The following is a 24,656-nucleotide window of genomic DNA, read 5'->3' on the forward strand; positions in this document are numbered from 1 at the left end:
AGAGAAAGAAAAGAGAAATGAGAGAAGATAGAGAGAAAAGAGAGAAAAGAGAGAGGGAGAGAGGGAGAGAGGGAGAGAGGGAGAAAAGAGAGAGAGAGAAAAGAGAGAGAGGGAGAAAAGGGAGGGAGGGAGAAAAGGGAGGGAGGGAGAAAAGGGAGGGAGGGAGAAAAGGGAGGGAGGGAGAAAAGGGGGAGGGAGCGAGAATATGAAAAGCGAGCGAGAATATGAAAGAGAGAGAAGAAACTATATGGATGCCTCTTTGGTAGCACAGGTGAAAAAAGATTTGTACGCCACTCTCAGTTTATGTATTAACGCTCCTCATGTTAAGTCATGTGGTTGGAGACTCTTTGCATAGGCACTAAACATATCTTCACACCATTCAGCAGCCTTTCATGGTCACACATGAGTCTCACAAATGGAGGTCGATACTCAGGAGCCAACAGCACCATCAAGGGGAACCACGCATCCATATGGCATTGGGTAACGTGAAAGTTTTGTCCTTCCTCATTCAACGTTCCTAATCTTTAGCTCCTAATGTGTGTAAAGAGTTTTAAGAGTGTTTGCCAGCAGTGTCTTCATCGGGAAGGTGTGACATACAGACAAAGTAATGCTGTCGCATAGTCAAAGATCAGAGAGTCTGCAGGCCTGCATCCTGTACGTTGGATGATGCGATGTCCAAATGTTCCTTCTCTTTGAAAGCCCTATAATTGAGGTTTGCTGCAGACCCTCACAGGTCGCAGCCATTTTCTTTCCCATTGCATATTTTTGACTTTCTTTATGACAGAAGGCTAAAGTGAGTGCTCCTCTTCCGGCGTATTCTAGCCTCAGACTGAATGTGCCGATGAGACCCAAATATCTACATGCCCTTTACTGTAGACCATCCTGTTAATGACACATAGTTCACACATTGCCAAATTGCCACCCAACCCATCTATATGCACCTACCTACCTTTCCCACAAATGCCTGGCATATCAGGTGATCATGCCAAGTGTGGCCATTCACTGCACACCACCCCTTGAACTGAGGGTACTCCTGAATATGTATAACCTCCAATCCACATTACACCCTTCCCAGGCATGCTTTATTATGTCTCCCCTCACCCTCTGCTATTCTGCTATTCCATCACAATTCGAGTGGACACTTGCCCAGAGCTGCAACCCCCAGTCACAAAGTCTAATCTGCTGAGGTTCAGTTCCCTGGCAATGGCCACAATAGCCGATCCCCTTCTCCTCTAGTTTATGTGAATGGACCTGACAGGCTGACTACAGCCTCAACTGACATGAGCAGATAGCACTGGGTAGATCTGCAGAGACCTCTGAAGAACACCTACATAATCGGTTCTGATAAAACGCATGTTTCCTCAACGCGAATTGGTTTTAACGCGATAGAAGAATTTTGACTGTTATTTGTAGAATGTGAACTTTTCTTACCTGTACTGGCTATAACTCGACTTTAATCGCATTGGTTTAAATGACGCAGCCATTGTGTGATTTTCTCAAAATGCAAGATCGCACAAGAACAGAGGAATCTTGTTATATCAGAACCAACTGCATTAAACCTGGTCAGATGGGAGACTGAATAGTAATGAGGCAAACTGTGGCAATAACCAGCATTAATCATCATTAATTGGTATCTTGCTGATGCTTTGTGAGAATCTCACCACACCACTTGTCAAAAGATGGACCCTACACCAGACTTATTTACTTCTGCCCCACATCTTGCCATAGCCCACATTGTTCAGAGCCCTATAAGATTTTGCCCTTGACGACTGATAGAGATAATGACAAATTCTGAAACAGTGAATGAACTGAATGGAAAGATGGGAAAATGAGGGAGGGAGATAGAGACAGAGTCATATAGCATGGAAATAGACCTTTCAGTCCAACCAGTCCACACATATCATGGTCTGAAACCAAGCTATTCCCATCTTCCTGCACTTGGCCCATATCCCTCCAAACCTTTCTGATGACTTGTCAGTCAATCATAAAAATGCGAGGGAAATTGGGAAGGAAGGCAAGAGACAGTGGTGAAGACAGAAAGAAAGAAGCAGGGAGACAAAGAGATGCAAGCAGAGGGAAGACAGAGAGAGAAAATAATAAGGAGAGGGTAAAGGGGAGAGACAGAGAAAAGCTGCAAGAAAAAGAAATGAAGCAAGGAAGAATACAGAAGGAAAGACACAGGGAGCAAGTAAACAAAGGAGAAAGGAAAGCATTAGAGAGAAGTGTAAGGAAAGAAAGCAAAGAAGAAAGACTAAGAGAAGGAAGGGGACAAAAAAAAAGTGCATCTAATAAATGGGATGGAGAGGTAATTACTTATCATCCATATAACAGAATACAGACAGCCTAAGAATAGGGAAGGTCAAAGCCATCAAATTACATTTTAAATTGAGCCTGCACGGTTAACTTTGGTGCTCTGAAATCTGGCTTACAATATAAATTGTCCCGTGTTGCATTATTTCTTTATATATCTGTTCTATCTACAAAGATCTGCAATAACCACTGGTCATGGATCAGGACTCTGCATTAATGGCAGCTGCAGAGAACGCACTGATCTGAACAATTTCAGGTTAATATTCTGGTCAATTACAGTGCAATTTATTTCAGGTTTCAGTTCCTTTCTTCTCCTGAAGGATTTCAACTTCTGGAATCATTAGCCCTTGATGTTCCACCCACTCATCTTAATGGACAGAAAAGTCACAGGCTGGTCAGCACAGAAGTACAGTCATGCTGCCATCTCCCAATCTCTCACCTGCGAAACCATTACAAATACAGGCACGAGTTGTTTATCAGGGATTTCATATTTAAATGCAATTTTGCCCTTTTCAAGAGATTGTTTGCTGAATTAAGACAACAAATCTCTCCCCAATCCAAGGGAGTTGAATTAAATGGTTGCACTTCTGGTCTGCTACCAAGATGCAAAAACGATTTATAAAAAATTATTTGGCAATTCGCATCGTATTTCCGCTCCACAGAGAACATGAAATCAACAATGATTTGTCAATCCTGTGCTAATCAGAGGTGACAACTTGTAAATTAGACAAAACACTATTAACTGCAACTGTGATTCCAACATTCCGTTTGGCCAAAATCATATAAAAAGCTCCTCTGCAAAGTAGTGCAGCCAAACAATTAAAATATATACAAAGATTTAGACTGCTTTATGTTGTTACATGGTCAAGTGAAGTGTGCTAAATGTCTAACATCTAAATAAAAATGTTTCATATATACATCTGTTCTCTTTGCCCTGTTACAAAGATATCTTAATACATAGCTGAACTCCACAGATATGGCTACAGTTCCTTAAAGCTCTTACCTTTGCACATGATGAAAGGAAAATTATCCAATAAAATATTTTAACCAAATATGTTTGTTTGTATTTTCAACAAGTATAAATTTTGCTTGCCTGTTCTTATTGTAATTTTAAGGGTCTATCTGAATGCATTTTATATATATTCAACTGGAAACAGCAGGTATGATCCCAGAAATTTTCAATGCTTTTTTTCATACACATGCAATCCCTTTCAATTACACATCTCTTTCAGCATCACTGAAGGGAACAGTGCTGAACAAGAGTTTAAGATATAAAAGAAATACTCCAGGGAAGTAATTTAATTTTGATAACAGATTTGAAAACCTGAGGTGGTATTCACTAGAAATGAAGATAACTAAAATAAATGTTAACATAATCGAGAAAACCAAACCACAAGTGAGTACTGAAGAAAATTAATAAAAATGAACAGGGGATTAGTTAAATCCTTTTAGAGAGCAATAACCTCTAAAAGAAATTTGAATTTCAAGTTAATAGCTAAATGGATTAAATGATACTTCATGCATTAAGATGTTTGCTGCAACAAATAGACTAAAATCACTATTGACTAAACAGTGGATTGAATTTTACCAAAAGTTGGCTCAGTGTCCAGTTCTAGGAATTTCATGAGCTCCAGTGCATCACTTCACACAGCTCTCCACTGCTGACTTAATTAAGTGCATCATTTCTCTACAGTGCTGTATTTGTATAATCTAGCATGTGCCAGCAGCAAATTGCTTACCAATGATAAGAAATTTTGGCATTCATACATTGGTCACCATGTTTAAACCTCACCTGCCCACTAAGTCCAATACCACCAACCTAGTCTGAAGTAATCACCCAGATCAGTGCAGAGTCCAGGATCCAGCAGTGCCACAAGGTGATCACCTCCTGGGCTCACAGATACAAGTGCTACAATCTGCTCTGTGTTATCGCACACTCGGCCATCTCCCACAAAGACTCATGGTCTATCACTCTCAACACTGCAAGTAGAATTTTTACAAATGGCTCTCACCCACCACATTTTCCAAACCACTAACTCTCCAACTGTCTGTGTTTTGTACTGACTCAGGACACCTGACTGACGAAAGACCAGTCCCTTGATTACCGGAAGACACTTTGCCAAACATGACATGGCTACGTATCTGCCCTAAATGACCACGTATGACTCTAACAGCAAAATATTTGCTGCCCCTTGATGTCAAGGGCAGTCAATCTCATTTCACTTCGGGATTCAGATCTTTTATTTATGTTTTGACGAATACTGTAATGAGGTCAGAAGCTGACAGACCCTAGTGGAACCCAAACTGAGCAGAGGAGAGCATGTTTTTCATTTGGAAGTGCTATCTGATAGCACTGTTGATGACTCCTACAATTACTTTTCTGATGATTGAGAGTAGACTGATAGGGTAGTAATTAGTCAGGTTAGATTTGTCCTGGCTTTTGTGCACTAGACATATCTGGGCAATTTTCCAGGTTGTCAGGTAGATAGCAGAGTTTCAGCTCTCCTGGAACAGCTTAGTTAGGTGCTTTGCCAATTGTGGAGCACAAATCTTCAATGCTATTTGTCAGGGCCCAGCACCTTTGCACTGCCTTCAGTCATTCCTTAATATCACACAAGTGAATCAAATTATTGACAACTAGCATCTGTGATGCTGAGAGCTTCCAGAGATGGGTATTCCACTCTGCACTTCTGGTTAAAGATGAATGCAAAGTGCTCAACCTTGTCTTTTGTGGTGATATGTTAGGCTCTCCTATCGAAGAGAACAAGGATATCTATGGAGCCTTCACTCCACTGGTTTTTTCACTTCCCAACACCGTTAATGACTGGATGTGGCAGGACTGTAAATCTGACCCATTGGTTGCACTCTTGCTTAGCTCAGTCTATGCATGCTGCATCTCCTGTTTGGTATTCAAGTAATCTGGAGGTGCAGCTTCATCAGTTTGAAACCGATTTTTAACTCTGCTTGGTGCTGCTCCTGACCCAAACTCCTGCCCTCATTGATCAGGGCTTATTATCCAGCTTGATGGTAATGGCAGTCTGGGGGTGTGCCAGGCCATGAGGTTAAAGGTTGAGTTTTAACATAATTCTCCTGTTACTACTGCATCATGCACAATATAGTTGCCCTGCTTTGAGTTGCTAGATCTATTCAAAGGCTGTCCCATTTATCAAGCTAGTGCTGCTGCACAACGTGCCGGAGGGTATGTTCAACATGATGACAGAGACTTTTTCTTCACAATAACCATGCTATGGACACCACTACTGACGCTACAGACACATCGATGAAAGGGAAATTGGTAAGGATGTTGCCAGCTACATTTTTTCCTACCATCTGCATCAGACCTAGTCTAGCAGTTCAGTTCCTCAGGCCTTGGTTTATTCAGATAGATGATGATACCCAGCCATTCAAAACACATTGTATGCTGCATTGGAAATTAATTCTGCACCCTTGCCAACTCAGTGCTTCCTCCAAATGGTGTTCACTATGGAGGCATACTGATTCATCAGCTGCAATGTGGATTGTGGGTGGCAATCAGCAGGAGGTTTGCTTGCCTATAATTTACCTGATGCCATGAGGCTTCGTGGGGTCCAGAGACAATTCAGATTACTTCAAAGTCAACTCCCTCAAGATTGTGCCATGACCTTAGGTTGGGTCCATCCTGCCAGAAGGACAAAACATCCCCAAGGATGGTGGTGGTGCTGTCTCGGTTAGCGTCTCAGGTATGAGTCCATGAATATGACTATGTCAGGCTTTGCATGTCTAGACTATGGGGCAACTCATCCAACACTGGCACAAACTCCAAGATGTTAGCAAAAATGACTTTGTACAATCAACAGGTTACCTTTGTGGTAGTTTTTTCTGGTGTCCACATCAATATTGGGTGGTCTGTCCATTTTCATTCCTTTCTTTCAACTTCATATCTATTTGATAGAATGGATTGTCTTGCTTAAGAGTCAACTACATTGCTGGGGGTCTGGAGCCATGCGTTTGGCCAGGTCACATAAATATGGCACATAAGTAGTGAACAAAATAGTCTTTTCCAACATCAACAATTGTCACGTGACTGCCACTTGACTAGCATTTGTCTCCTCTCTATTTTGAATACTGCAAAGTGCCCGCATAAACTGTACGACAGCGAGTTATTACCAATTCCAATCGCAAAATTTTGAGGTTAAGAGTTGGACAAAATTAAGGCTCTCCAGTGTGCTGTAATTTCATGTAAAGCAATCCAAATTGCCTTTGTTTTCCTCTGAATTGTGGCTTTCTTTCCCTGAAACATAATACTTTCACATAAATCATTGGATAGCATATTACTTTAAATTCTGACATTTTTACTGACTTTACTTATAGAAATCAAGGTCTTTAGGTTCTTTTTCAATGAAGCAGCTTTCCCATTTTAAAGATTCAATAAAAATAAAAATGATTCCCAGATTCACATGACTTTGTTTTTAAGGAACATGTGAATTTATATTTAAATATTCAAAACACACGGGCTGCCTCACTGCACCAGGGACCCAGGTTTTATTCTAGCCTCGGGCATCTGTCCGTCTGTCTGTGTGGAGTTTGCACATTCTCCCAGTATCTGTGTGTTTCTCCTTCGGGTGCTCCAGTTTCCTCCCACAGTCCAAAGATGTGCAGATTAGATGGATTGGCCATGCTAAATTGCCCATTGCATCCAGGGATGTACAAGATAAGTGGATTAGTCATGAGAAATGCAGGGCTATAGGGATAGGATAAGGGGTGGGTCTGGGTTGGATGTTCTTTGGAGGGTCAGTTTGGACTTGATGGGCTGAATGGCTTTCTTCCACATCATAGAGATTTTATGATTCTATGACACACACACACTTGCAAGCAAATAACTCAGCATGCAGTCACTAAGAAAACAAATCCTAGCTTCAGAATTTTATTTATTTTTATTAATCCACTTTTCTTACTTTGTATACCTCTAATACATTAACATACTGGTACAATGTTATGTTAAGTTCAGTAATTCTTCACCACATTCAAGCAGCATAATAGAGCTGATATCGAAAGCAATATTATTCATGGGCTGGATTTCACTGGGCACCATTGACCCAACACCAACTGGCTAAAAGGTCAATGGATCACATCCACGATATAAATGACTGCCGGGCTGTCAGAAAAGCTGACACCATAACTCAAACACCATATTCCCGCTTTCTAGCCATACCACTTGATGTCTTCAATACTTAAACATTTATCATAATCTTTCTTGAATATATTCAGTGACCTGGCCCCCATAACTTTGTGGGGTATGGAATTCCCCAGGCTCTCCACCCTCTGAATGAAAAATTGTTCAATATGCAAATGCAGTACATTGAATTCCCTACCGACAGCAGAACAAATATACAAACTCAATCCGCTTTCAGAACGTACAGAGATTACTGCAGCAATAAGATGCAGCAAGTTTACTGTTTCCAGTATATTTCTTTGCAAAATTAAGACCACGTTTGGAAATCTAACAGAAATTCAGCATTCAAACAATGCAAGAATCCTGGTAGATAGAGAGACATCATCAGACTAGATTTACAAAAGATCAGTTTTAGGCAGCATCTGCTCTCCAACTAATAGATGAGAAAAATTAATTTTGAATGTAGGTAAAACAGGAGAAACGCAGATTTGACACACTCTATACAAGTGCTTCGCAGCTAAGCAAACTTGAAATTCTGTGCCATCAAAATTACAAGTTTGCAACATATTGATCTCGATTTTATAAAGAAACACAAATCTTCCCACAATATTATGTGTAAATGTTGTGACATGTAAAGTGTTTCTGTCTGAATCATATATACATTTAAATTGTACATGGTCATCATTTTTTGATCTATGATAACATGTTAGACTCCCCAGAAGAAAGACTTTGAGCATGTACATCGGCAGTTTTGCAATCCGGCTGTAGCCAGGAAGTTAACAAAGCAGTTTTTGCTGTTTCTGACCTAAGGCTGTTAGATCAGATGAGCATAGCCAGCACAGAGATAACAGGTAGACAGAAGTGCACATTAGTAGCACACTCCATTTTCTACCTATTTAAATTAATGGAAAGAATAAATTCACTCTAAGGTTATTATGGGGAAGTAGTGATAATTACGAAAAGTGACACGAATAGGCCTTTTCTATGACAATCTTTTTAAAGGGTAGCAAAAGAGAATTTTTGAAATATCTTAATAGTTGTGATAAACCTTCTTATGAATTAGTACTCTGGTTAAGAATTAAAGAGTGCACCTTTTAGATAATTGTAAAAAGGGTTTAGCTCAAGGTCAGAAAACAAATTAACGCAGAGGGTTGTTGGATTTTGGAATTATCTTCACAAAGGCACTGTTGAGACAGAGCATCCAGTTTACCTCAAGGGTCACAGGAGAAGTTAGCTAGTTCAGGCTACTACTGTGCAGGATACTGCTGCCAAGCCAAAAACGTGTGACCGCCTCTCCCATAAATGAGTAATGTGGTATAGGAATTCAGTACTGTTGCTATGCCAGGTATGTAGGCCAAACATTTCAAATACTGACAAATCATCTCCAACAACATATTCATTTGGTTGTTTACAACAAGCAAAGTACCAAACCAGCCTGCACTTGCAAAATCTGCAATGCAGTTTCAACAGTGGATAGGATTCTGAAATTGGATAACATTTGTTGGATAATCCCATGTATGTGAAGTATCACACACAAAAAAATTTGAATAGTCGGGATCTCAGTGTGATACATGTACACATATAGGAAGCCAGATAAATTAATTAACACCAAGGGCTCTGTGCTTTACAGACTGAAAGTACATGAACACAAATTGTACCATTTTCAAATCAAGATCGGTGACAGTCATTCACTAGCTCCCTTCTCAGGGCAATGCCTTGACCAATCAGAGTCATCCTCCTGGTTTAAAATTGAAACACAGCCTTGTAACTAACTGTGAATCATCATTAAATGGCATTTTCCCTATGGCAATGGCTGTACCAGAGTGCAATTGCAAACCAAAATCGGCATCATATATGGTATAAATGTTAATGTTTTGGCATCAACTACTTCCTGTGGTAATGAATTCCACAGGCTCACCAATCTTTGGGTAAAGGACTGCCTAACTAAGTCTGTCCTAAATGGTCTACCCTGAATCCTCAGACTATGACCCCTAGTTTGGGCACACACACCATCGGGAATATCATTCCTTCATCTACCTTGTCTATCCCTGTTAGAATATTATAAGTCTCTATGATATCCCCCATAATTCATTTGAACTCCAGCGAAAACAATCCTAACCAAGTCAATCTCTCCTCACACGTCAGTCCCTCCATTCCCAGAATCAGCCTGGTAAGCCTTTGCTGCACTCCCTCGAGAGCAAGACCATCCTTCCTCAGAAAGAGACACCAAAAGTGCACATAATATTCTAGGTGTGGCCTCAACAGTATAACTGCAACAACACATTCAGCTCCTGTACTCAAAACTTCTCGCAATGAAGGCCAATGTACCATTTGCCTTCTTTACCACCTACTGCACATACATACCTACCTTCAGTGACATGTGTGCAAGGACACCCAGATCCTGCTTCACACTCCCCTCTCCCAATTTACTTATTATTGTGAATTGTTCTGATGAATGCAAGACTAAAAAGCTTCAATAAAATGTCTATTTTATTTCAGCAATACTCAAATGACTCTTTATATAGATTCCAAGTCAACAATCTCATCCTATTACGACTCACTAGTGGTTGTCCACCTATCGCTTTGAGCTAAATAGGTCTTAAGGCCCAATAAAGAAAAGAAAAATGGTGGTAACTTTCTATCAAAGAGACCACACGATGAACAGCAGTGCAGACTGGAATTGGCTATGTATGCCTACACCACATGAAGATTATCACTGGGCTTTGTTAATTCATACCACAAGGTACAGCACTGAAAAAGATACAATAGATACAAATTTCCAGAATATCAACTGAGTTTAGAAGCTTTAAAAGCTTTACTAAAAAAAAATGGAACCAACCTGATCAGAGATGTTATGATTACATGGAGCATGTGAGGCTTGAACCTAGACCTCTTGGCTCAGAAGTATGAACACTACCACTGTGCCACAGGAACACCCACTTTAAGATACTTCCTAATCAAGCTGCTCACATTATCACACATCTCTGGAGCAGGTGGAACTTGAACCCAGGCTTCCTGACTCATAGGCATTACCTGACATTACCACTGCATCACAAGAGCCAGTTTACCATTAAGAACAACTCAAGCAGACAGGCAGCATGTGCAAGCACTTAAGTTCCTGCTGACTGCTTGTTTGCTCATGAAAAAAAATCTTACAAGGGAGAAATAGCTTTCCAGCTAAAGTCTTCACTTTATACCTGATAAGAAATGCAAAAGAAGCATTGTGGATCAGAAAAAAAATGTTACAAGACTAGTCGTATATGATAGTTACAGATTCTATCATAAAGCAAGGATCTATAAAGAGTATTCCCAGTTCAAGGTTGGTGAGGAAGCAAAAGTATTAAGAGCTCCATGAGTAAATGTTAAGGGTCCTTACTGCGCAACAGCAAAAAACATTAAATTAACGGTGCAAAAAAAAAAGCAAAGGCGGCAAGAAGTAAAGTGGCCTCATGATCTATGTGTATTTGTCTGCAAAATTTAGTGGCAAACAATATTGGCCATTAGAATCCAGGTCAGAACTACCAAACTTCAACTCAATCAAGGCCATTAAAACTGTTGAATGAGTTTTCCAATTGGACTGAATTCAAACACATTCACTGTTTTTACTTTGAGTCGTTGGCAATTGTTTTATGAACATGATGGCCTAATGGGCTCAACAATGGCTTTCTGTGTGTTGTTTGTAGCTTAAGCCCCTAGAAAGCAACATCAGCAGCAGACTATAATGGTTACAACAAAATAAAGCAGAAAGCCAAGATTGAATGTTTCAGAACTACAAACCATTAGACAGGAATTGAAATGAGACACACTACTCTTCAGGCTTCACTGAGCTGAAAACTCAGCAATGTACAGCATGATTTCTTTCCTAATCACAGTATCATTTTATACAGCAATTTTTAAAGTAACAACACAACTAAAGCTACAGTATGTCTAGCTAGAGTTAAGCAATGTATTAGACAACGAACACTTTCCCTGAGGAAGGCAACAGCAATTTAGGGGATGTGTTTTGACTGAGTAAGGGAGCATTAAATGAAAGCTTGTGCTTTAGTTGGTACATGCTTTATTACACAAAATAGCCTTTCCTAACAAAACAACCGCTCTAGAAAATCAAACACTTAGAAAACTTCTCACTCTCTGCAGAATATTTCAAAAAGTGGATGGTGCGGTGGACAGTGAAATAAAAAAAATCATCTCAGAGTACAACAGAACCTTGATCAGATGGGCCAATGGGCTGAAGAGTGGCAGATGGAGTTTAATTTAGACAATTGAGAGGTGTTGCATTTTGGTTAGGCAAACTAGGACAGGACATACACAGCTCATGGTAGAGCCATGGGGAGCGTTGCTGAACAAGGAGACCTAGGGGTGCAGGTGCATAGTTTCTTGAAAGTGGAGTCACAGGTATCCAGATGGCGAAGATGGAGTTTGGCCTTCATTGGTCAGTGTACTGAATATAGGAGCTGGGAGGTCATGCTGTTGTTGGACAGGGCATGAATGGGGCTACTTTTAGAATACTGCTTTCAATTCAATTCCTGGTATAGGAAGGATGCTGTGAAACTTGAAACGGTTCAAAAATGATTTACAAGGATGTTACCAGGATTGGAGGGTATGGGCTATAGAGAGAGGCTGAATAGACTAGGGCTTTTTACCCCTAGAGTATCAGAGGCTGAAGGGTGACCCGAGAGGTTTATAAAATCATGAGGGGCATGGATAGGCTAAATAGTCAGTCTTTTTTCCAGATGGGGGAGTCCAAAACAAGAGGACATAGCTTTAAGCTGAGAGGGAAAAGATTTTCAAGAGTGACTAGAGAGGCATTTTTTTAGATCAGAGTGGTGCTTGAAAAGCACAGCAGGTCAGGCAGCATCCGAGGATCAGGAAAATCAACGTTTTGGGCAAAAGCTCTTCATCAGGAATAGAGGCAGAGAGGCTCCAGGGTGGAGAGATAAATGGGGGCGGCAGGAGAAGGTAGCAAAGAGAGATTCTTGAGGAGAGAGGAGGAGAACATCTTCAAGGTAGGTCGATTTTCCTGCTCCTCGGATGCTGCCTGACCTGTTGTGCTTTTCCAGCACCGCTCTGATCTAAACACTGGTTTCCAGCATCTGCAGTCCTCACTTTTGCCTAGTTGATTCTAACCTTACTGCGAATCCTCTTGCAAGGATGCCTACCTTGAAGAAGTTCTCCTCCTCTCTTCACAAGAATCTCTCTTTGCTACCTTCTCCCCAACCTCACCCATTTATCTCTTCACTCAGTCTAGTCTACTGCATTCACTGCTCACAATATGGTCTCTGCTACACTGAGATGAAACAGTGTTATGAATTTGAAGATGTGTACTGTACTTTGAAGAGTGACTGAAGGCTGTTTTGCACTGAGAGCCTGCAAGCACCTGTTATGTTACCGACTAGCAATCTCAGTGTACTGGAAAATTGAAAATATGTAACATTTGGCTGTGAAACAAATACCTGAGTTTTGGTTGCTGTTTTGACAATTCGAATTTAGCCAGTTTAAATTATGCCCAGGATATGAAAACACAGTCAAATTTAAATTTATTGTTTTGCCAATCTTGAACCAATGAGACGATCCAATGTTTGGGGTATAAAGAAGCAGACATTTTGAAAGTTAGAGAGAGAGAGAGAGAGAGAGAGAGAGAGTGAGAGAGACCAACTTCCATCAACAGAGTAAATGTCAGCGAAATACTCTGTCAAAGGTACCTTTCTCAAATGAAACATCTTTGCAGTAAAAGACAGATGATGAGCCAGGGAGATCTTCAGCCAGAGGAAGACAGGCACCGATGACAGCAAGAGCCGGTGTGGGGTTTTGAACTTAAGTTGTAATTTTAATATGGGTTTTTACAAAAACAGTAAATTGTTGTTATAGAGTGGGAGACAGATAATAAACATTCAAGAGAAAGGAGGCTAAGAGTTGTAGATAGTTATTGTTTAATGTTCACTTTTAAAGTTAAAGAATAAAACTTGTTTTTTCTTTAAATAATGGAATTTGGGAGTTTGCTGTCACTCATACTTTAACAGATTACGAGGCAGGGCGAGCTTTTCTGGGTGTTTGGTTTAATTAGCAGAAGGGCTCACCACTGTGTCATAACAATTTGGGGCCTCAGCTTCATGATTTAGACCGGTTTAGTCAAATCCAGTCTGAGATTTGGACAGATTTAAACAGATTTGCAATACAAAAGATCCCAACAGATTTAAACACTTGCCAATTAGTGTTCTAGATCATGAAATAAAACGTAAGTGACACAATTTGTTTAATTTCAGTTACTTGTGGTTGGTTAAAGTAAAAGTGAAAGAAATGGCTCTTAAAATTGCTAAAGAGGTTTTGAGATTTGAAGATGATTTCCAAATTTGCCAAGAAAGTGTAGAAAGACAGAAGGAGGCCATACTTGTGGAATTAACAAATAGATTAGAATTGGGCCAAACCAGGGACAAAAGGAAAGCTCGAATTGTAAGGGAGTTAGTCAAGCACTTAGTCGTGTCAGAAAACAGACAAATGCAGTAAGTTAGAAAAATTTCAACTATAATTGAGGAAAATGGAGTTAGAAGATAAAGAAAGGGAAAGAGAAAGGGAAAGAGAAAGAGAGAGCAGCAAGACAGAGAGAGAGAGAGAGAGAGCAGCAAGACAGAGAGAGAGAGAGAGAGAGGCAAGAGAGAGAAGCAAAAGAGAGAAAGGAAAAAAAGAGACAAAAGGTTCTGAGCTGAGCAAAGAGAGAAGAAAGAGAAAGGGAGAGAGAGAGAGAGAGAGAGAGACAAGTGAGAGGAAGGAAGAGAGAAAATTGAACTTTTCAAGTTGCAAATTAATCAGGAAAGTCAAGTTAACAGGACAGAGGCGAAGAGAGAAGATAGCGATATATACAAATATGTTAAAACATTGCCACATTTTGATGAGAAAGATGCCAAAGCCTTTTTATTTCATTTGAAAAATTGGCTAGGGGATGGAATGGCTAGAGAACGTTTGGGTAATGCTCATTTTGAATATGTTGATAGGCAGAGCTAGTGAGGTATTTGAGCGCTGTCAGACAAGGGGTCCAGAGATTTTGAAGATGTCAAACAGGTTATTTTAATTGCTTATGGATTGGTACCAAAAGTGTATAGACAGCGGTTCAAAAACAAAGATGGAACCAGGTCAGACTTACATTTGAGTTTGAACGAATTAAACAATCATTTTGATAGATGATGGCAGGCCTTAAAAAATAGATAAGACCAAAGAGGCTCTAAGAGAGATTATTCTGCTTGAGAAGTTTAAAAACTCACTTCCAGAGATGATAAAAATTCATGTGGATGCACAGAAAGTTCAAGAAGTGAGAAGAGCAGAGGAATGGCAGACGAATATACATTGATATATAAGGCAAAGTTTAGTTTCTGGCAAGAATTTCATCCTGTGAGGGATAGAAATTGAGAGAAGGGGAGATCCTACACTACAAAACAAAAACAGTAGAACACACTGGTAATTGTTTACCACAGGTTAGAAAAGAAGCCTAAGAGGATGAAAGGGAGATGAAAGGCCTCAGGTGTTTCCACTGTGGTAAAATGGGACATGTAAAGTCACATTGCTGGTCATTACAGGAAGGCAGTGTGGGAAAAAATGTGGTAAAAGAAGCTAAGTCAGTGGCATTAGTGGAAGTAGTAAAGATGACACAAAGAAGAGCCAAGGAGCTGCAGGAGTGTGCACAGCCTACATAGGGACTGGAATGGAGTTGGTGCTTGATCTCTACAAAGATTTTGCCTCTGTGGGTAAAGTTTACTCAAAGAACAGGGGGAGAAGGGAAAGAAGTTATCAGTTTGAGAGATACAGGATCTAATCAGTCTCTAATAGTAAGAAATTGACATATTTCCACTCGTTCTGACCTGTTACCCAAGAGTGGTAATTTGTGGGATAGATGGACAGAAATTTAGCATTCCCCTCTATAAGATCAGGTTGGAAGTGATTGACTGAGTGTCAGTTCCAGGAATTCAATTTGTTCTTGGAAATGATTTAGCAGGATCCAAGGTGGGAGTGACACCCTTTGTTGCAGAAAAGCCAAAAGGAAGACTGGGGAACTCAGTAGTTAAAAGAAAAATACCCTGGAATTTTTCCAGACTGTGTAGTAACAAGATCCCACTATCATCAGCTGAAAATGTGTTGCTGGAAAAGCGCAGCAGGTCAGGCAGCATCCAAGGAACAGGAGAATCGACATTTCGGGCATCAGCCCTTCTTCAGGAATGAGGAAAGTGTGTCCAGCAGGCTAAGATAAAAGGTAGGGAGGAGGGACTTGGGGGAGGGGCGTTGGGAATGCGATAGGTGGAGGGAGGTCAAGGTGAGGGTGATAGGCCGGAGTGGGGTGGGGCGCGGAGAGGTCAGGAAGAAGATTGCAGGTTAGGAAGGCGGTGCTGAGTTCGAGGGATTTGACGGAGACAAGGTGGGGGGTGGGGAAATGAGGAAACTGGAGAAATCGGAGTTCATCCCTTATGGTTGGAGGGTTCGCAGGCGGAAGATGAGGCACTCTTCCTCCAACCGTCGTGTTGCCATGGTCTGGCGATGGAGGAGTCCAAGGACCTGCATGTCCTTGGTGGAGTGGGAGGGGGAGTTGAAGTGTTGGGTTACGGGGTGGTTCAGTTGGTTGGTCCGGGTGTCCCAGAGGTGCTCTCTGAAATGTTCCGCAAGTAGGCGGCCTGTCTCCCCAATATAGGGGCGGCCACATCGGGTGCAGCAGATGCAATAGATGAGGTGTGTGGAGGTGCAGGTGAATTTGTGGCGGATATGGAAGTGTCCCTTGGGGCCTTGGAGGGAGGTAAGGGGGGAGGTGTGGGCGCAAGTTTTGCATTTCTTGCGGTTGCAGGGGAAGGTGCTGGGAGTGGAGGTTGGGTTGGTGGGGGGTGTAGACCTGACGAGGGAGTCACGGAGGGAGTGGTCTTTTCGAAATGCTGATAGGGGAGGGGAGGGAAATATGTCCCTGGTGGTGGGGTCCGTTTGGAGGTGGCGGAAATGACGGCGGATGATACGTTGGACGTGGGAGGTTGGTGGGGTGGTAGGTGAGGACCAGTGGGGTTCTGTCCTGGTGGTGGTTGGAGGGGCGGGGCTCAAGGGCGGAGGAGCGGGAAGTGGAAGAGATGCGGTGGAGGCATCGTCGACTACGTCTGGGGGGAAATTGTGGTCCTTGAAGAAGGGGGCCATCTGGGTGGTACGGTTTTGGAACTGGTCCTCCTGGGAGCAGATGCGGCGGAGACGAAGGAATTGGGAATATGGGATGGCGTTTTTACAGGGGGCAGGGTGGGAGGAGGTGTAGTCTAGGTAGCTGTGGGAGTCGGTCGGTTTATAGTAAATGTCCGTGTCGATTCGGTCACCCGAGATGGAAATGGAAAGGTCTAGGAAGGGGAGGGAGGAGTCCGAGACGGTCCAGGTGAATTTGAGGTCGGGGTGGAAAGTGTTGGTAAAGTGGATGAACTGTTCAACCTCCTCGTGGGAGCACGAGGCAGCGCCGATACAGTCATCGATGTAGCGGAGGAAAAGGTGGGGAATGGGGCCAGTGTAGCTGTTGAAGATGGACTGTTCCACATATCCTACGAGGAGGCAGGCATAGCTGGGGCCCATGCGGGTGCCCATGGCTACTCCTTTGGTTTGGAGGAAGTGGGAGGATTGGAAAGAGAAGTTGTTCGGGTGAGGACCAGCTCAGTCAGTCGAAGGAGGGTGTCGGTGGAAGGGTACTGGTTGGTACGGCGGGAAAGGAAGAAGCAGAGGGCTTTAAGTCCTTCGTGATGGGGGATGGAGGTGTACAGGGACTGGATGTCCATGGTGAAGATAAGGCGTTGGGGACCGGGGAAGCGAAAATCATGGAGGAGGTGGAGGGCCTGGGTGGTGTCCCGAACGTAGGTGGGGAGTTCTTGGACTAAGGGGGACAGGACCGTGTCGAGGTACGCAGAGATGAGTTCGGTGGGGCAGGAGCAGGCTGAGATAATGGGTCGGCCGGGGCAGTCAGCTTTGTGGATTTTGGGCAGGAGGTAGAAACGGGCGGTGCTGGGTTGTGGGACTATGAGGTTGGAGGCGGTGGATCATAAGTCACAGCACAAAGCAAAAACTAAAACTAAAGAGAATGACGAAGGAACTGAGGTTCAGTTAGCGGACACCCTGTTTGATGTAATGACACAGGAAAAACCTGAACAGGCAGAAGTGTTTAGTCCTGAAAGGCTAATGGATTGACAACAGAAAGATGAGATAATAAAAGATATATATGTTGATGCATACTCAGGAAAGGAGTCAGAGAATATTCCTGAAGGTTATTATCTTAAGGATAGAATCCTAAGATGAAAATGAAGACCATAGAAATGCACCAGATTGTGTTGCCAGTAGCATACAGACAGGAAGTGTTACAGGTAGCAAATGAACTGCCTGTAGGAGGTCACCTAGGTGTAAGGAAGACTCAGGCTAAAGTACAAAAGCATTTCTATTGGCCTGGAATGCACAAGGATGTGATTAACTTTTACCATAAATGCCAAATGGTAGATTAGCCACAAGCAGTAATAAAACCAGCACCTTTGTTGCCAATTCTCACATTCAAAGACGTGGGTTATGATTGACTGTATAGGTCCCCTCCCAAAAACTACAAGTGGGAACCAGGACTTGCTAACCATAATGGATGTGTCTACCAGATTTCTGGAGGCAATTCCATTACAGAGTATTAAGGCAATATGAGTGGCAGGGGAGTTAGTAGCTTTCTTCATGCTGTATGGGCTACCCAGAGAGATTCAATCAGAACAGTAATTTTACTGCTAGGCCATTAAAGGAGGTCATGGATAGTTTAGGCATACAGCACTTTAGATCAAGTGCGTACCTTCCAGACTCCCAGGGAGCTTTGGAAAGTTGGCATCAGATCCTGAAGATCATGTTAAGAGCGAACTGTCATGATTATCTGAATGATTGGGATAAAAAGTATCCCCATTCATATTGTTTGCCATTTGAGATGTCCCATACTCCACTTACCTCCTTTGAGTTAATATTCGGACATGTAGTGCGAGGCCCTTTGAAATTAATTCAAGAGAAATTGACAGGACCAAAGTCGAGATCTCATGCTTGAATTATGTATCGGAGGAGAAGAAGAGATTAAATTGGATAGGTGAAGAAACCTGAAGAGGGCACAGCATAGAATAAAGCAGGTGGCAGAAAAAAACTCTGAAATTCAGACATTTTGCCATGGGGATGACGTGTTAGTATTGTTACCTGTGGTAGGTGATCTCTTCAAAGCCAGGTTTGGTGTTCCTAACAAATTGAGAAAAAGTTTACCTGACTCAAATATCTGGTAAAGATGTCAGTCAGAAAAAAAAACTGTATCAGGTATATCATGGGAATATGTAGAAACCTTACTATAGCAAGGAGAGGGAAGTGGAGAAACAGGTGTTAGTTACTACCCTGCAGAATGAGGAATTAAATCCAGATTTTGTGGAGTTTGATGAGCCTCAAAATACATTAAACAATGAAGAAACCATTGAGGAGTGGGACAGGTTACTGAACTATCTGTCTCAGGAGCAAAGAACACAGTTGAAAGGTATGTTGCAGCAGTATGAGGACATATGGTGGCCTGAAATGTATCTACTTTAATGCAAGGAGTATAGTGTGTAAGGCAGATGAACTTGGGGCTTGGATTGATGCCTGGGAGGATGACATTATTGCAATCACAGAGACTTGGTTGAAGGAAGGGCATGATGATTGGCAACTAAATGTTCCAGGATATAGACGCTTCAAACAGGACACGGAGGGTAGTAAAAGGGGTGGGGGTGGAGTTGCATTGCTGGTCAGGGAAGATATCACAGCTGTGCTAAAGAAGGACACTATGGAGGTCGTGGGTAGTGAGGCATTATGGGTGGAGCGAGAAAGAAGGGTGCAGTTATATTATTAGGGCTGTATTACAGGTCTCCCAACACTGATTGTGAGGCAGAAGAACATATGGGTAAACTGATTATGGAAAGATGTAGAAGAGATAGGGTAGTGGTGATGGAAGATTTCAATGTTCCCAACATTGACTGGGATACACTTAGCGTCAGAGGTCTGGATGGGGTAGAATTTGTAAGCAGCATCCAGGAGAGTTTTCTAGAGCAGTATGTCAATAGTCCAGCAAGGGAAGGGGCCATATTGGAGCTGGTACTGGGGAAATGAGCCAAGACAGGTGGTAGAAGTTGCAGTGAGGGATTTATTTGGGAACAGTGACCACAATTCTAGTTTTAGAATACTCGTAGATAAAGATGAGAGTGGTCCTAAGGGAACAGCACTAAACTGGGCCAAGGCCAACTATATCAAAATTAAGCAGGAGCTTGGAAATGTGGATTGGACACAGCTATTTGAAGGTAAGTCCACATTTGATATGTGGGAGGCTTTCAAAGATAGGTTCAGGATAGTGCAGGATAGGCATGTACTGTTGAAGGCAAAGGATAGGAAAGGCAAGATTCGTGAACCGTGGATGACAGGGGAAATTGTACGACTATCCAAGAGGAAAAGGGAAGCGGACATAAGGTCTAGGCAACTAAGAACAGAAAAGCTCTGGAGGAATAACAGAAGAGTAGGACAAGTCTTAAACAAGGAATCAAGCGGGCTAAAAGGGGTCATGAAATAACTTCAGCATGCAGAATTAAGGAGAATTCCAAAGCATTTTATTCTTATTTAAGAAGCAAGTGGGTAACTAGAGAAAGGATTGGTCCACGAAAGGATAATGAAGGAAGGCTGTGTGTCGAACTTGAGAGAATGGGTGAGATTTTCAATGATTACTTTGCATCAGTGTTCACTGAGGAGACAGACATGAATCTTGAGATTAGTCTGCATCATGTTGGCATAAGTAGGGAAGATGTGTTGGGTAAGCTAGAGGTTATTAAGGTGGACAAATCCCCAGGACTGGATGGGATCTATCCCATGTTGCTGAGGGAGGCGATAGAGGAAATAGCTGGGGTCCTGACAGATATCTTTGTGGCATCCTTAAACACAGGTGAGGTGCCGGAGGACTGGAAGGTTGCTCATATTGTCCCCCTGTACAAGAAGGGTAGTAGGGATATTCCGGGTAACTACAGACCAGTGAGTCTAATGTCGGTGGTGGGGAAGTTGCTGGAGAGGGTACTGAGGGATAGGGTCTATTTGTATTGAGAAAAGAATGGGCTTATCGGTGATAGGCAACATGGTTTTGTGCGGGGGAGATCGTGCCTTACCAACTTAATGAAGTTCAAGGAAGTGACCAAGTTGATAGATGAAGGAAGGGCTGTTGATGTCATATTCATGGACATTAGTAAGGCATTTGATAAGGTTCCCCATTGTAGACTAATGGAGAAAGTGAAGTCACATGGTGTGCAGGGTGTTCTGGCGAGGTGGATAAAGAACTGGTTGAGCAACAGGAGACAGAGTAGTCGTTGAAGGGAGTTTCTCAAAATGGAGAAAGGTGACAGTGGTGTTCCACAGGGATCAGTGCTGGGGCCACTGTTGTTTGTGATATTCATAAATGATCTGGAAGAGGGCACTGTTGGAATGATCAGCAAGTTTGCAGATGACACGAAGACTGGTGGAGTAGCAGAAAGCATAAGGGACTGTCAAAGAATACAGGAGGATATAGATAGACTGGAGAGTTGGGCGGAAAAGTGGCAGATGTATTTCAATCCAGACAAATGTGAGGTGATGCATTTAGGCAAGGCTAATTCTAGAGCAAATTATACAGTGAATGGAAGATCCTTGGGAAAAGTTGATGAGCAGAGAGATCTGGGAGTGCAGGTCCATTGTACCCTGAAGGTTGCTGCACAGGTGGATTGAGTGGTCAAGAAGGCATATAGTATGCTTGCCTTCATTGGACGGGCTGGTGAGTATAAAGAGCTGGCAAGTCATGTTAAAATTGTACAAGACATTGTTTCGGCCACACTTAGAACGCTGTGTACAGTTCTGGGCGCCACTTTACCAAAAGGATGTGGACGCTTTAGAGAGGGTGCAGAGAAGGTTCACGAGGATGTTGCCTGGTATGGAAGGTGCCAGCTACAAAGAGAGGTTGAGTAGGTTAGGTTTATTTTCATTAGAAAAAAGGAGATTGAGGGGGGGACCTGATTGAGGTTTACAAAATCATGAAGGGTATAGACAGGTTGGATAGAGACAAGTTTATTCCCAGGGGTGAAGGATTCACTAACAAGAGTTAATACTTTCAAGGTGAGCGGTGGAAAGTTTAAGGGGAATACACGCGTCAAGTACTTCACACAGCATGGTGGGCGTCTGGAATGCGTTGCCAGCAGAGGTGGTAGAGGCAGGCATGGTAGACTCATTTAAGATGTGTCTGGACAGATGCAGGAGTAGGTGGGGAGCAGAGGGATACAGATGCTTAGGAATTGACCGACAGGTTTAGACCGTGGATTTGGATTGGCTCTGGCTTAGAGGGATGAAGGGCCAGTTCCTGGGCTGTAAATCTTCTTTGTTCTTTCTTTGTATATGCAGGAATAAGATGGGGAGGACTAATGCTATTGTGCATGAGGTAGTAGTAGGGAATGCTGTTCCAATAAAACAACACCCTTACAGGTTTAATCCTTTCAAAGCCACACAAATCCAGATGGAAGTGGGAGATGCGATGCTCAATAAAGATATCATCAAACCGAGTCAGAACGAGTGGAGTTTGCAGATCATGTTAGTTCCCAAATCTGATGCGACTCGACTATTTTAAGTGGACTATCAGAAGTCAATGCAATAACAAAATCAGACTCATACCCAACACCAAGAGAAGTTGAACAAGCCAGTTACATCACAACATTAGACTTACTGTATGGTTATTGGCAGGTATCTTTATCAGAGAAAGTGAAACAAGTTTCCGCATTTGTAATCCAAAATGGTCTAAATCAATTCAAAGTGATGCCTTTTGGAATGAAAAACGCACCACCCACATTTGAAGGACTCATGAGTAGAGTTGTGGCTGGGTTAACAAACTGCGCAGTCTCTCTGGATGATGTAGTGATCTTTACAGAATCCTGGAAAGATCACATGGTACGGTTGGCAGAGCTCTTTGAATGATTAAGTAAACCAAAACTGGTAATAAACTTTTAAAAAAAAAGAATTTACCAAGCAAGAGGTGATGTTCTTGGGACATAACATCGGTCTTGAAAGGTTGACCCCAAGGAATTCAAAGACGAAGGCCATTCAGGAATTTCCATGACCAACCTTGAAGAAAGACGTGCTTCGAATTTTGGAACTAAGCGGATTCTACTGGAAGTTTGTTCCAAACTTCAGCAGTTTGGTGGGACAACAGATTTACTGAATACACACAATTTTGGTGGACAGAACGATACCAGGAGGCATTTGACAATTTAAAAGCAGTATTAACCACCGCACCAGTTTTAGCTCCACCAAACCTTTTGAAACCCTTCAAAGTTGCAATTGATGTTAGTGACATAGGAATCAAAGTTGTACTGTTACAGGAAGATGATGGAATTGAATGACCAATTGGCTACGTTTCAAAGAAACTCAACACCCACCAGAGAAAACACTACCATCGAAAAGGAATTACTGAGTTTGGTAGTGGCCTTACAACATTTTACTGATTGTGTGACAAACAATATGTCAGAGACAGTTGTGTACATGGATCACAATCCTCTTACATTCTTGGAATGATTTGAAAGCAAGAATATGAGACTATTTTGTTGGAGTCTTATTTTACAGGCTTTTAATTTACAAATTGAACATGTTGCAAGTCATAAGAATATGATAGCAGATGTGTTATTGTGGATTTAACAGATAAGGTATAGATAAGATTAACAGATCCCAATGGTTTATAGATGTGTGCAGAAGTTAATATGAGCTTAGATTAATGTTTTATGTATTTTCTTGTGAGAGTTAAGAATTAGAAAACAAAGTGACCTTTACATTATGATAGTTCTTTTGTTCTTAAGGGGGTAGGTGTTATGAAGTTCAAGGTGTGTACTGTACCTTGAAGAGAGAATGAAGGCTGTTTTGCACTGAGAGCTTGCACCTGTCATGTGACTGACCAGCAGTCTCAGAGTGTACTGGAAAATTGAATAGATGTAACATTTGGCTTTGAAGCAAATACCAGAGTTTTGGTTGCTGTTTTGACAACCATTTGAATTTAGCCAAATCAGTTTAAATTATGCCCCAGGATATTAAAACCCAATCGAGTTTGAATGTATTATTTTTGCCAATCTCGAACCAATGAGATGATCCAATGTTTAGGGTATAAAAAAGCAGACATTTTAAAAGTTAGAGAGAGAGAGAGAGAGAGAGAGAGAGAGAGAGAGAGAGAGAGAGAGAGAGAGAGAGAGAGAGACCAACTGCCATCAACATAGCAACTGTCAGCAAAACAATCTCGGTCAAAGGTACCTTTCTCATATGAAACATCTTTGTAGTAAATGACAGAAGATGACCCAGGGACTTCATCAATCAGAGGAAGACAGACACCAATGATGACAGCCAGTGTGGGGTTTTGAACTTACACTTTTATAGTTAAAAAATAAATTGATATTTTTTCTTTAAATAGTGGAATTTGGGAATTTTCTGTCACTCATACTTTAACAGATTACGAGACGAAGTCAACTTTTCTGGGTGTTTGGTTTAATTGAGAAGGCTTCACCACCAGGTCCTAACAGTAGACTGGGTGACCACTTTACAGATATTCTGTCTACAAAAGAGACCCTGAGCTTCCAGTTGCCTACCATTTCAAAACACTATTCTGTTCTCTGGCCAATATCTCTGTCTCAGGCTTGCTACAGTGTTCCAGTGAAGCTTAGCACAATCTGGAAGAACAGCACCTAATTTTCCGCTTGGAAATTTTACAGCCTATCGAGCTCAACAACTTTAGGGCTTGAGGCGCCTTCATCCATGTCCTTACTCCAACCCACACACCAGGCCTTGTTATCACATAGTTTGCTATTACACACAACCTACTGTTAGACACTAATAATCCTTATCAGCAGCTATTCATTCTCTTGGGCTGACCATTATCCACTCTTTTGTCTGTCTAACTGCTTTTCTCTTTCTTTGAGCTCTATGTCCACCTATCGTTTACTCCTGCCCCACCACCCAAGTCCTATTTTCTGCATAAAAACTGATATTTTCCTAGCTACCAACAGTTCTGAAGGAGGATCTGAAATATTAACTCTGATTTCTTTCCACAGATGCTGCCAGACTTAGAGTTTTTCCAGCAATTTGTTTTGTTTCCAAAATCTAACTATTACAAGAAACTTTCTTCTCACATCATCCTTGT

At 42.0% G+C, this 24,656-nt stretch overlaps 1 protein-coding gene across 6 annotated transcripts in view; it reads right to left on the minus strand.

The window, feature by feature from the left end:
• LOC140478939 (inactive N-acetylated-alpha-linked acidic dipeptidase-like protein 2) overlaps nt 1-24,656 on the minus strand; it is a 950,375-nt gene that overhangs the window by 842,984 nt on the left and 82,735 nt on the right. The window contains exon 1 of one of the 6 annotated variants that reach the window (XM_072572594.1): nt 6,152-6,173. The exons of the other annotated variants lie outside the window; for them this stretch is intronic. The gene's annotated coding sequence lies outside the window, so the exon portion shown is untranslated. Of the gene's footprint in view, nt 1-6,151; nt 6,174-24,656 lie in introns of those variants that run through there. 6 annotated transcript variants of the gene reach the window in all.

This window comes from Chiloscyllium punctatum, chromosome 6 (genome assembly GCF_047496795.1).
Source record: "Chiloscyllium punctatum isolate Juve2018m chromosome 6, sChiPun1.3, whole genome shotgun sequence".
Classification (NCBI taxonomy): Eukaryota; Metazoa; Chordata; class Chondrichthyes; order Orectolobiformes; family Hemiscylliidae; genus Chiloscyllium; species Chiloscyllium punctatum.